Genomic DNA, 13535 nt, shown 5'->3' with positions numbered 1-13535 from the left:
GTTGTTATTAGAGTTCTTGATTATAGCCATTCATACTGGGGAGAGGTGGTATGACCTCAGTATTTCTATGATTTTTTTTTTTTATTTTGGGATCATTCTTTTTTTTTTTTTTTTTAAATTTTACTTTATTTTATTTGAGAACATACTGTACAGAGGGGTTACAATTACATGGTCAGGATAATGCATACATTTCTATGATTTTTTTAAACAATATTAACTTAATGAATTTTCCCAATAACCCAGTGTCATAAACAGCTCTGAAATCAGATAAAAGCTACAGATCAGTAAAGTGCATATTTATAGAGCAGCTACGAGAACATTGAGATAAGCGTTGGTCACCTATTGTCAAGGGACTTCATGCACCAATTGAAGGGAATAATCCCTTCAATAATCCCTGAAGATAGCCTACAGCGCTCCACATCTCCAGGAAGTCTTAGACACATGTCCCTGATGGAAGCCTAATCAATTACTAATCAATACTAGTGTATGGTGATCTGGCCATTTTCCCCCATTCATGCATATGTTAAAGAACATTCTAGACCAGAGCATCCCTACAGCATTGAGGCTAGAGTTGTACATACCACTGCACAGCTTCCCCCTCTGCTCTTTCCTGCTTCCTCTTCATGCTGCAAGTCTACTTCCTCATAAACGTCCTTATGCTGTACTTCATCTTAGACTCTCTTTCTTATAGAACCTAATATACATCGCAACTGTAAACAAGACTCACAACTTCCCACAGTAGAAGATAAAATAAGGGAGTTTTTTTCCTTTTTTGACTTTAGATGTTCCATCTATCCACTGTATTTTATATGCATCTGTGAATGTCTTATGTCTGGAAAGAAACAGTAAATTGACACCAGACATTGCTTATTGGAAAAGGAATTTGGAAGGCAAAATAAAAGAGAAACACCATACCCAAAGTTTAGATGTAGGGCAATAATCCAAAGGCTTTAAGGAATCAGGCTACAGTACTCATACTTATTGCTAATCCCTAATAAATGACATTAACAGAAGTAATATTCAGTCATCAGGTGCTTCTAATAATTTTATTACCATCCATTCTCTAGCAGTGTCTTGATAGCTCTGCTGTTAAACAGCCATCCCTACCAGACTCTGGTATCTTCTAATGTTGACTTAGAAATTCATGAATCCCTCTCCTTTGCAGCTTAATATGTCTCTTGTTTGCTAAATGTGCTTCCCTTAGGTCCTACTACCTTTATTATACTATATATAGCATAGTATATATCTATATATACTACTTTTCTTTATCTCTAATTATTCTACAAATTAATGTTGCTTTTCAAAAAAGTATGGATGTATTTTTTTATTGTGAAACTACCATATAGAGGGGTTACAATTACATGGGCAAGGTAATGAGTACATTTCTTATCAAGCATTGTTGCCTACTCCTTTGTTTCCCCTTCCCATCCCTTCCCGTCTCCCACCCAGATGTATCTATTTTTAAGCCTAAAGAATGGTGTTGCTTTGATATTTTGGGTTGTTTTAATGTTTTAACCTGAGTTCTTCAAAGTAATTTATGGATTTATCTTTTCTATTTGTAAGTCAGACTCTTTTTTATTTGTAGTGCTAGAGATAAAACCAGGTCTAATAAAAAAAGCTTTACTGCTGAGCTATACATCCCTATCTTTCTAATTTTCCACCTGGAATTAACTTCAGTGTTTAAATTCTTAGGTGTCATATTTATAATTTCATGAATTAATTCAAATTTTCATCTATTTCATTTTATTCTCAATAGAAATATAGATCACATTCTTACTATGTTCTGATAAAAATGGTGGGTTGCTGGGGAGATGCTGTTCTATTTATGCCAGTGAGCAGAGGTGGATGACAAAGCAGCCACCAGAGTTGTAGTTCCTAGAACTCAGGTAGCAGTCCCAAGACCCTTTGGCAATTAGAGTGGTGGCATGGGTTTCTGAAACTTACAGATCAGAGGTTGGGTAATCAACAGCCTGGGACAGCGGTTAGTGCTTGTAAACCCTGTGCTATAACTATGGCAGCAAGCAGAGTCCTGGGTTTCAGCCACCTTCAAACACCCCAGGCCCAAAGCAACAGGTACTCCAGACTCCGCAGGCCAGGCTACAGACTCAGTGTTACTTTATCAACTATTGTCATTGCTATTAATACACTTCTTTTTTTTCTTTGTCACCAGCTCAGCAGCTCTACAAATGATGAAAATCAAAAGTGGACAAGGCAAACGCCAGCGAGAAGTAGTTATTGTGCCTGTTGTTGCTGAAAGGTATCTCCTAGTTAATACTAAAGGAGCTGAGCCACATGTGTGTATACATAACCAGAAAGAAGGTATGAGTGTCTCATGAAGGTACCTTGTTTCCTTTTCACAAGTGTACATAGGTTATTATGGTTCTATTCATCCTTCTTCCCATCCCTGTTTGTCTGACCCACCCTTCTTTCTCTCCTACCCTGAGAACCAGCCAGCTCAAGCAAGGGCCCTATTGACCTAATAGAATTTTAAGAAGAATATACAATCTCTTTAAAATGATAGGGCTGGGAAGGTGGCTCAGTGGTAGAGCGCTTGCCTTGCATGCATGAGGCCCTGGGTTCGATTCCTCAGCACCACATAATCAGAAGAAGAAAAAAGCCGGAAGTGGCAGTGTGGCTCAAGTGGTAGAGCGCTAGCCTTGAGCTGAAGAGCTGAGGGACAGCGCCCAGGCCCAGAGTTCAGGCCCTCGACTGGACCCAAAAAATAAAAATGAAAAAAAAATGCTAAGCTATTTTGAATGTCTTATATTTCTGCCTTATCTTTGAAATAATCAGTATTTTTCAAATAAATCAGGATTCTTAGACTTACATATTCTGACCCAAGTCCCAACAGCTTGATTGTATAGTTCAAGATAATATCTTACAGATTAAAAAACTATTCTTAGCAGGGTTGTTCTATTGTTTAGCTGTTCTACTTTTTCAAACAAAATATTTGTTTTATTTGTGCAAAAGCTCTTATAGTTATTGGATGGCATAAGTAACACCCATACAAATCTCTTAAGAGTTATAATGTCTACTTTTTATGAAGACTGCATTCTGGCTTTAAAGGCAACAAGGTCAAGCTGTGAAAATATGTGACCAGGGTTCTCAGAAGACAGTATTATGGAAGAAGCACTGAAAAGCTCCTAAACAATCAACTGATATCCAGTGCAAGCAATTTTGGAAGAAATAGCAACTACACTAGAAAAATCTTATTTTTATTCTTCTATTGGAATTTCAAATTAAAAATCCCCTGGGAGCTTGAGAACAACAAATGACAAGACATGCCTTCAATTGCACAGTAATTTGCAATCATAGTGCAGGTAAGGTACCTTATTCATTTACATAATTTCCGTAATTAATTTTTAATCTTTTCATTTTTACTATTTACTTGTTCACTTACTGACTTTTCTATGTTTTTTGACTCTTTTTTGCATTTCTCTTCAGTGACTCAAAGTACTACATGCTTTTTGTTGTTGAAAGCATTTATATCAGACGTACACAGGTGACTCATGACTTTAATCCTAGCTACTCAGGGCGCTAAAATCTGAAAATTGCCATTTGAAGCCGTCCTGGGTGGAAAAGTCCGCATGACTCTTATCTCCAATTAATTACAAATAGCTGGAAGTGAAGCTGTGGCCCAAGTGGTAGAGCACTAGCCTTGAACACAAAAGCTCAAGGACAGTGCCCAGACCCAGAGTTCAAGCCCAGGACTTGCAAAAAATAAAAAGTAGCTATACTAGCTGGGCATCACTGGCTCCTGCTTATAATCCTGGCTACTCAGGAGGAAGATTACACTTTACAGCCAGCCCAGTCAGGAAAGTTTAGAGACTTTCCACCAAAAAGCTGGAAGTCAAGTTGGCTCAAACCATAGAGCACCAGCCTTGAGCAAATAGCTTAGGACAGTACCCAAACCCTGAGTTTAAGTCCCAGTACTGCACGCGCACGCACACACACACACACACACACACACACAACAAAAAGTAGCTATATTTCCTAAAAAACATCCTTTCTTCACCATCTCTTAAGTTCCAGTCTTTAGATTCAAGACATATCTTTTGCATTATAGAATGATTTTAATTCTAGGAACTTTAAAATTACCTTGCTAGATATTTAAAATCACCTTGTTAGAAAAGTTGGGGCAACTCAAAGTTGTTTATACAATTAAGTTCTGAAATAAGACATCAATTCCACTTTTGTTTCCAGAACAACTACTTGTTCTATACACTCATCTATAAACAAGTATTTTTAGGTTCAGTTTTACACAGAGAGAGAGAAAGAGAGAGAGAGAGAGGTCTAATTGTTTCCAAATTTTCTTGAAGAAGAAACTAAGCCTAGTTTTATTGAATACATGTTGGGTAAAAATATTATATGGTAGGGACAGAAAAGTGCTTCAGTGTTTCAGATATGGAACTAAAGAATATCAGAAAGCTCGCCATTTTCTGAGTAAACCTCAAGTGGGGTGGAAAGATTGAATGATAAAATGAAAGATGAAATGCAAGTCACTACAATGGACTTCAGCAAAACTTTGCAAGAGTACCTGCAAAATCCATTTCTCCAAAGGAGTAGGCACACATGGATATAAACATTTAAATTTTGTATTTCAATGGTATAATTCAAAAGTCGGCAATGGTTCTCTGGCAATAGTTCTCTACAAGCTAAAAAGAAATAAAAACATAGGTCCCATGGTTTCCCTTATTTGCAATAACTAGTCTATGTCTGAGTCAAGCAGAAAAGGTCAGATAAGTTGATGTTAGTGAAATGAACCCCAAGATATGTATTCAAATGTTTTTTCTTTCATGTGATTGTTTCTAACACATTTATAAGATTATTTCTTTGTTGCTTTGTATGTCCCTCCCCCATGGAATAACCCCTGCTTTCACTGTATTTGATGTTGGTATAATTTGTGGAGGGGAAGGGAAAAACAAATCATTTAAATAGGGATACAGGTGGACCAATTGCAACAATGAGACCGTACAAGTTGTTATGTCGAAAACGAACTTTACAACTTTGGTGGGGGGGGGGGGGGTTGGGGAGGGTGGGGGGAAGATGGGATGGGAAGGGGAAACAAAGGAGGAGACTATAATGCTTGATAAGAAATGTACTCATTACCTTGCCCATGTAATTATAACCCCTCTGTACAGTATTTTCACAATTAAAAAAAAAATGACAATTGAGCCCCTTCCTCAGTCATGGAAAAAAATCCTAAGTTAAAAGAAAAGTTTCAATTGGGGGGAAAACATGGTCATGACATTTTTTTCCACATGAATTGTCTTTAACTACACTACAAAGTCTTGAGAAGAGGAATCACCACTTGAAATATTATGAGCATGGAATCTATAACTAGATTTATTAGAGATTGAATGACAAAAAATGGGAAATGATGGAAAGAAAGAAAAGTAATGCCATGGAACACAAAATAGTCAAACATGATCTTAAGCAAATAAAGTCCCCTCTATAAGCCAAAACAACAACAACAAAAACCATAGATATAAAAACCTGACAACAAGATAAAGAAACAATACAAAGAGAAGAATTGAGATCAGGCTATAAGTGGAAGAAGTGTGGACAAAAGATCCTTAAAAGGATTAGAAAGATGGCACGTATAATCAGAGAAAGCAGCAAAAGACAATTTGACATCAATGGGCAAAAGAATCTGGAATACCTTGCACCCTGGGGCAGTGGTGTATCTTGCTTTTGGTCCAACCCTCAAGACACAGAATCCTATGCCACCTCACCAGCTGTCAAAGCTGTGTCTCCTACCTCAGACTCTCACCCTGAGCTAAGACAATCGCTGTTACCATCTGCCACTGCCTGCCGTCCTCCACTGTGGCTGCTCACTGGGATTACACAAAGCCTATCCAAGGTGGGAATAAATGGAGGAGTTTCTCTCAGCCTACCCACAATTTCTATCTGGATACAGAGGATTCTCCGCCATCTGGTTTGTGACAGGACCATTCTCATATAACAAACAATGCATGGTGCTGCATTATGAGCAGTTGAATGTGTACTAGAAAAGGGCTTTTCTTGTTTCTCTTAGAAGTGCCCAAAGCCCCAATCCTATTCTGTCTTTGATTTCATCCAGAAGAAAAAAAATAGAAATGTCTGACTGAGAGTTTAAAGTAGTTTCAATGATTAAGAAAAACCGAGGAGAAACAAGATCAAGGAAATTAAAGAGGAAACAGTTGTGTGTGTGTGTGCGTGTGCGTGTGTGTGTGTGTGTGTGTGTGTGTGTGTGCGTGTGCGTGTGTGTGTGTGTGTGTGTGTGTGTGTGTGTGTAGGAGTTAATATGTATTGAGCACTTATCTTGGGTCAAAAAGTGTTTAGTTCACTTTGTCTTCAATTATTTTTCAAAACTATTATAAATACAGTACTGTCATTTCATTTTAACTTTGGAGAGTCTGAAGCAAGTGAAAGTGGAATCTTCAAAGACTAGACAGCAATCAATGACAGCCCTATTCCAGGTTAGAGCATATCTCAAAAACATTTCCCTCTGAATTTAATTAAATTATTTCTGTATAGAGAGTTAATTAGAAATGTTCATATTATGGATTCCACTGGTATGTGAAAGCTACTTCTTAAGGGACAATTTGAATGTATTATAATGTTAATGGTCTCTGGGTTTTTTGTTTTTTGTTTTTCTTTCTTTCTCACTAAAGAATACCATTTGTGGGGAAGCACATGGCTGAGCACAGTAGCACATGCTTGTCATCCCAGCAATACAGGAAAGTGGAAAGACCATAGTTTAGGCTTGCCTAAATATAAAGTAAGACCCTACCTAATCAACCAATGCAAAAGGGGACTCTGAGAATGGTTTAAGTGGTAGAGTTCCTGGATTTTTTAAAGGTCAAGTTAAATTGACTATCGCATTATGGAATATGATAATTACTTGGAAAATCAAATCTGGCAAATTTCATAAATATAAAATTGCACCGATAGCCTAAGCAATTACAATAACATACATGTCTTCTTATAAATCTCTCACATTTGATTTTCTTGAAAAATATCATTTGAAAGTAGATTAGATACCTGAAGCAACGGATGGTTTTAAAACCAAAATATCTAAAGGACTTATGCAAAGTAAGATGATTCTTTTTTTTATTTTGGTCGGTCGTGGAGCCTGAACTCTGGGCCTGGACGCTGTCCCTCAACTCTTCAGCTCAAGGCTAGCGCTCTACCACTTGAGCCACAGCACCACTTCTGGCTTTTTCTGCTTATGTGGTGCTGAGGAATCGAACCCAGGGCCTCATACATGCAAGGCAAGCACTCTACCACTGAGCCACCTTCCCAGCCTGCATTGGTTTCTTTCTATAACATAATAAAGCATATTTTTTGGTGAATACCTTGTGTTTTCCATTATATTTTTATGGAATCTTATGTAAGGTCAGTAATTCGAACCACCTTCACAGCCCCAAGATGGATTCTTTATTTCCTAGATTAAAGCTGCATTTTTCTCCTTGATCATGTAGACTGTACTATCCAATATAGGGACCATTTAAATTTTGTGATGAGGGTCCTCCAAATGGATATGTACTGCTAAGTGTATAATACAAAACCACATGGTAAATACTTAATGTAAAAGAGAAGTAACATAACCCATTAGTAATTTTGCACTAGTGTCATACTGAAAAGACAATATTATTATATATTGGGTTAAATTAAATATATTATTAACTTAATTTCATCTGTCCCTTTTTATTTGTATTTTATTTTTATTTTATTAAATTTCAATATGACTCACATTTAACTTCTGTTGGAAAGAGCTGATTTTTTTTTTGGTTGTTTTTAATGTAGAAAAGCAGCTTGTTCCATTATAGATGTTTACATAGACATAGAAAGTCACAAGCCTGCTAGTGAACTAGGTCACCCATAAGGGGGTGTTATCAAGCTACTGGCCAAGGATTACCACCTCCTGAAAAGGAAGAAAAAAGAGTAGAGGAAGGAGGAGGAAAAGAGGAGGAGGTAGAGGAAAAGAGGGATGAGGAAGCATAACAAAGGAGGGGTGGGAAGAGGAGAAGGAGGAAGAGGAGGAGGAGGAGGAAGACAACGAGGACGAGGAAGACGAAGAAGAAGGAGAAGAAGAGTAACAAGGAGAGGAGGAAGAGGTGGAAGACGAAGAAGAAGGAGAAGAAGAGTAATAAGAAGGAGGAGGAGGAAGAGGTGGAAGAATAGGAAAGGGAAGAAAAAGAAAGAGGAGGAGGGGAAATAATTCGGTTAATTTAAGAACTAATACAAAAACTGGGCACCTGAAATCCTAGCCACTCAGGAGGCTGAGATCTGAGGATCAAAGTTCAAAGTCAGCCAGGACAGGAAAATCCTTGAGACTCTAATCTCCAATCAACCACCAGGAAACTGGTGGCTCAAAGTAGTAGAGCATTAGCCTTGAGCAAAGAGCTCAGGGACAGGCTCCAGGCCCTGAGTTTAAGCCCTGTGATCAACAACAGCAACAAAAAAGAACTAATATCAATTTAGTATTCTTGTCCAACCATGGGTGGTACAATTTGTCAGTCCATGGGTGGTACAACTGCTAGGTAAAAACATATCTTTACAACTTGATGGTCCCAAGTGAAACACACACACACACACACACACACACACAACCATTTTACAGAAAAGAAAATAAAGAATATGAATAACTTAAGAAATATTGTAATAAGCAAAAATATGTGGGGAATGAGGAACATGTTGTTTTGAATTAACTGAACAGAAGGAGACTAGTCTACTTAGAAAAATCTGTGGGGGGATGGTGAAGGGGGTGAGCATTGTGGAAGGGGAAAGAGAAAGTACTTTTTCTGGTGGCCTGGATTTTCAGAAAGTGATCACTATGTATTACTTTAATAACATTATTTATTTATTTATTTATTGTAGGTTGTGCAGCTTGAACTCTGGGCCTGGGCGCTGTCCCTCAACTCTTCAGCTCAAGGCGAGAGCTTTACCGCTTGAGCCACAGCACCACTTCCAGTTTTCTAGTGGTTTATTGGAGATCAGAGTCTCTCCGACTTTCCTGCCTGGGCTCGCTTTGAACCATAATCCTCAGATCTCAGCCTCCTGAGTAGCTTGGATTACAGGCGTGAGCCACCAGCACCCAGCTAACATAATTATAAGAGTCAAAAAATGTGGTGAACACCAAAGCAGTAGCATTGGTTTCTTTCTTTCTTTTTTTTTTTTTTTTGGGTCCGGTCGTGGGGCCTGAACTCTGGGCCTGGGCACTGTCCCTCAGCTCTTCAGCTCAAGGCTAGCGCTCTACCAGTTGAGCCACAGCGCCACTTCCGGCTTTTTCTGTTTATGTGGTGCTGAGGAATTGAATCCAGGGCCTCATACATGCAAGGTAAGCACTCTACCACTGAGCCACCTTCCCAGCCTGCTTTGGTTTCTTTCTATAACATAATAAAGCATATTTTTTGGTGATTATCTTGTGTTTTCCATTATATTTTTATGGAATCTTATGTAAGGTCAGTAATTCTTATGCATTTTAGCTTTCAGCTCAAAGATGCATAGTGTTTTAGGGAACTGTTAGTACTTTTTCAAGTCATCACTACCTTCTCAAAATGCTTATAAAATAGTATATTCCACCTTAGAAACATGTTTGGATTCTCTAACTACTTGGTTGTTTACAGGGTGAAGGTTTACTTTTTCCCCAAACTTCTGTATGTTCTGTATGAAATATATTCTTGCAACATTTACTTCACTAGGATAATATATCTGGTTGTCAAAGAAACTACTTGTATAGTCTTCAGCAAAATAATATATCTATTTGAAAAGAACACTGGGTATTTGCTACAACTAAGAAAATAAAATAATTATGGAGAATTTTTTATCTTTGACATTATATCTTATGTTTAAAAGATCAAAGTATGAACTCACTGACAAAGAGATGGTCTCTTCCAATTTTAAGTTTATACTGACCCCTATGGGTCATTGTGTTCTAATTTCTAGGTTGTTTTACAGGAAATGTAGTTAAGTATTTAAGAATTTGGTTAAAATGTCAAATGTTTGCAATTAGGATTTAATTATTTGGGGATAAAAGTCATGACATATTCGTATGTCCTTTCTCTCCTTCTATTATACAATTGAAAGTATCCACAAATTCAGTTTATTTATTTAGATGGCATTGGTTTCAGTGTTAATTTACTGAGGACAAAGGAAATATACAGTGTAATTTTTTTCATAAATTTTATTTTATTGTAAAAGTGAAGTACAGAAGGGTTACAGTTACATAAGTCAATGAGTACTTTTCTTTTCAAACAATGTTACCCTTCCCTGTTTATTTTTCCTGCTTTCTCTTCCCCCTACTATCCTCCCCCTTCAAGTTGTAAAATTCATTTCCAGAATAGTGCCCAGTATCACTGTTGCATTGGTTCACCCTTTGTCTCACTGTTTCTGTGATCACAGTGTAATTTGTAACTTTCAGAAAAATGTGACCTAATTGTTTTCTTCAAGGTCTGCTCTATTTTTCCTGCCCAAGGTACATTAAAACAATTAACTTTGAAGTTATATAGAAAATTGTATATAGGTAAGATAGATTATGGAGGACTGAGAGCATGCTGAATTATAGTCAACTTTGGTGGAGACAGATTTATTCCATGTCAAAGAGGAAATTTTTTATATGATGAGCAAAATTCCAAACCATATTCTTATAGACTAGGGAAAGGAATTACAGAAGGAGCAAATGTTATACACTTCTCTTTTCCTTTATGTCAAGATATGGTTTTACTACCATGCAAATATATTCTAAAAGCAAAATTACTATCAATATTTTCACAACACTTAAATGGAGAGCTAACATGTTTGTATTTCAGAGTAACTTATTCCATTATATAAATATAAATTTTGTACATATTGTACTGAGGATGACATTAATACTGAATTTCATAAAACTTCTATAGGAATTTGTTCACTATTACCAGGATAAACTTTGTAAATCTGTATTTTTAAAATTTATACAACATAAGAATTGTACATATATATAGGATAGTGTAACACTTTTTAATATTTTAAATGTGGCAGATTTAAATGCACAAATATGTATACCAATCAATTCACTGTAGAGAAAGGATTAATTGGAAAAAATGGAAGGAACTTGGAATGTGTGGTCAGTCAATACAAGGTGTCATAGTATAGACTGTCATGGTCTAGGTCCTTAACATTCACTAACTCATTATCATTACTTCTTACAGGAGTGGAGGACTAATGCAATCAGGAACAATTCTATTTCCTGAGGACAATGAAAAGTTCATGGTTATAATGTTTAATGCTTCTAAATGCTTCTCTGTTTAATGCTTCTAAAACATTATATTTTAAACAGGTTTAGTTTTGTGGTGGTATACACTTAGCTTTTTGAGATAGTACCTTTAAATGACATTAAACATTCAGACGAATTGCCTTATGGGAATGAAAAATGTGGAACTGGACAATCCTACATAGCCTCTTCATTTTAATTTACTTTGGTAGATGCTCTCCTGATAGCAAATAATTGAAAAATGTACAAAATGTCTTCACAAGGGCTTGTGATTAAACAAACTTGTGCATAAATATCAAGATCTTTATGATTAAGATATTACTCTGGGGCTGGGAAGGTGGCTCAGTGGTAGAGCTCTTGCCTTGCATGCATGAGGCCCTGGGTTCGATTCCTCAGCACCACATAAGCAAAAAGAAAAAAAGCCGGAAGTGGAGCTGTGGCTCAAGTGGTAGAGCGCTAGCCTTGAGCTGAAGAGCTGAGGGACAGTGCCCAGGCCTAGAGTTCAGGCCCCATGACCGGACCCCCCCCCCAGAAAAAATATTACTCTGTTATTGGATATGCATATAATAAGTAGTCCCATAAAATCACTACAGGTCAGTCTGAGGAACAGATGTCTCCCAGATCAGAAATTACAACTGCGAAAGGGATCTCCAATGATTAACAAAGTAAATGCTATTTGGGCCTCTCTAATAAAAAGACAAAATGCCTGGGTAGCAACCTTGCATGTTCAGAGTCAGAAGATTATATCTGTATCCAAGGACACAAACAATAAAAAGTGAAGAAACCTGAAGTCATCATATGATAAATTAAAGTAGCACTCTGGGTGTCTCTGACAGGGTACAGAAGTTAGTCTTGCTAGGAAAAAAAAGAAAAAAACCTAAGGCAACCAGCCTGCACTGAGTGTTGACAGCGCTCCAAGCAGGGTGTTATCGTCATAATTCTGCAAGGTGAATCTTCACACCTCTCTACTACCGAGGATACAAAGGTTCTCAGTAGTCAAGTGTCTTACTTACATTTTCACAATTTGTGCTGAAAACAGATTTTGAAATACAGATCTTGGGACTGGGAAGGTGGCTCAGTGGTAGAGTGCTTGCCTTGCATGCCTGAGGCCCTGGGTTCGATTCCTCAGCACCACATAAGCAAAAAGAAAAAAGCTGGAAGTGGTGCTGTAGCTCAAGTGGTAGAGCACTGAAGAGCTGAGGGACAGTGCCCAGGCCCAGAGTTCAGGCCCCACCACCGGAACCCCCCCCCCCCAAAAAAATACAGATCTTGGAGAAAAGGTTACAGTAAAATGACACACAATCGAAGTCAGAAGGTACAAATGAATTTAAGTTTTTCCCCTGATGATTACAGTATCTATGTAGAATACAGTATATTATGTGGAATTCAGGGCTTCTCTAACTCTACATTTCTTCTTTTCTTCTTCAATCCTGTCTTCAACATTCACTTCAATGCAAATTACTTGAAACTTTGTATCCTACTTCCGATTTTCAAGATGTTCTAACAAACAAATATTTTATCCAATACCATTCCCTCCTTTTCTGTGGCCTATCAGCTAATGATTGCAGCTCTCCTAGATTGTGTGCATGTTATTTCATCTTGTGCATGCAGGGTTTTTTTTTTTTTTTTTTTTTGGTCTTTTTTGTTTTTGCCAGTCCTGAGGCTTGAACTAAGGGTCTGGGCACTGTCCCTGAGCTTCTTTTGTTCAAGGCTAGCATTCTACCACTTGAGCCACAGCACCACTTCCAGCTTTTCCTGTTCATGTGGTGCTGGGGAATTGAATCCAGGGCTTGATGCACACAGGGCAAGCACTCTATCACGAAGCCACCTTCCAGCCCTGCGCAGGCAGTTTTCGTGGATTTTGTGAGACATTTCCATATTGTTAGCTGTAGCAATAACGATTCCAAGTTGGAATCATTCCTGTGTGTCAAACTCTCCCACAATATTTTCAAAGGCCAATCCATCATTACATAAACCGGGAACTTTCAGATGGATCCATTCCCTGAGGGAACGCAGTGTCACCCAAGCAACTACCCGCTAAGGACGGTCAACAGCGTCTTTATAATGAACACTTGGCTGCTTAATTTCTGAAGGTCCGAATTTCATCCGCCCCTCACCAGGACAAAGGTTAAAGTGTGCATCAACAGCCAGCAGAAGCGGGAGCAGTCCTGCAGCGTCCACACAGACTTCCCGGGAGAATTGTCTCCCGTTAACGGGCTGAGCACGGAAATGGAAGGACGGAGCAGGGGACGACGGAGGGGAACCGAGGGGACATTAGTGGACGCGGAGCCAAGAAGGC

Source organism: Dipodomys spectabilis, unplaced genomic scaffold (assembly GCF_019054845.1).
Source record: "Dipodomys spectabilis isolate Male_0828 unplaced genomic scaffold, ASM1905484v1 ptg000001l, whole genome shotgun sequence".
Taxonomy (NCBI): domain Eukaryota; kingdom Metazoa; phylum Chordata; class Mammalia; order Rodentia; family Heteromyidae; genus Dipodomys; species Dipodomys spectabilis.
This window is presented reverse-complemented; position numbering follows the sequence as displayed.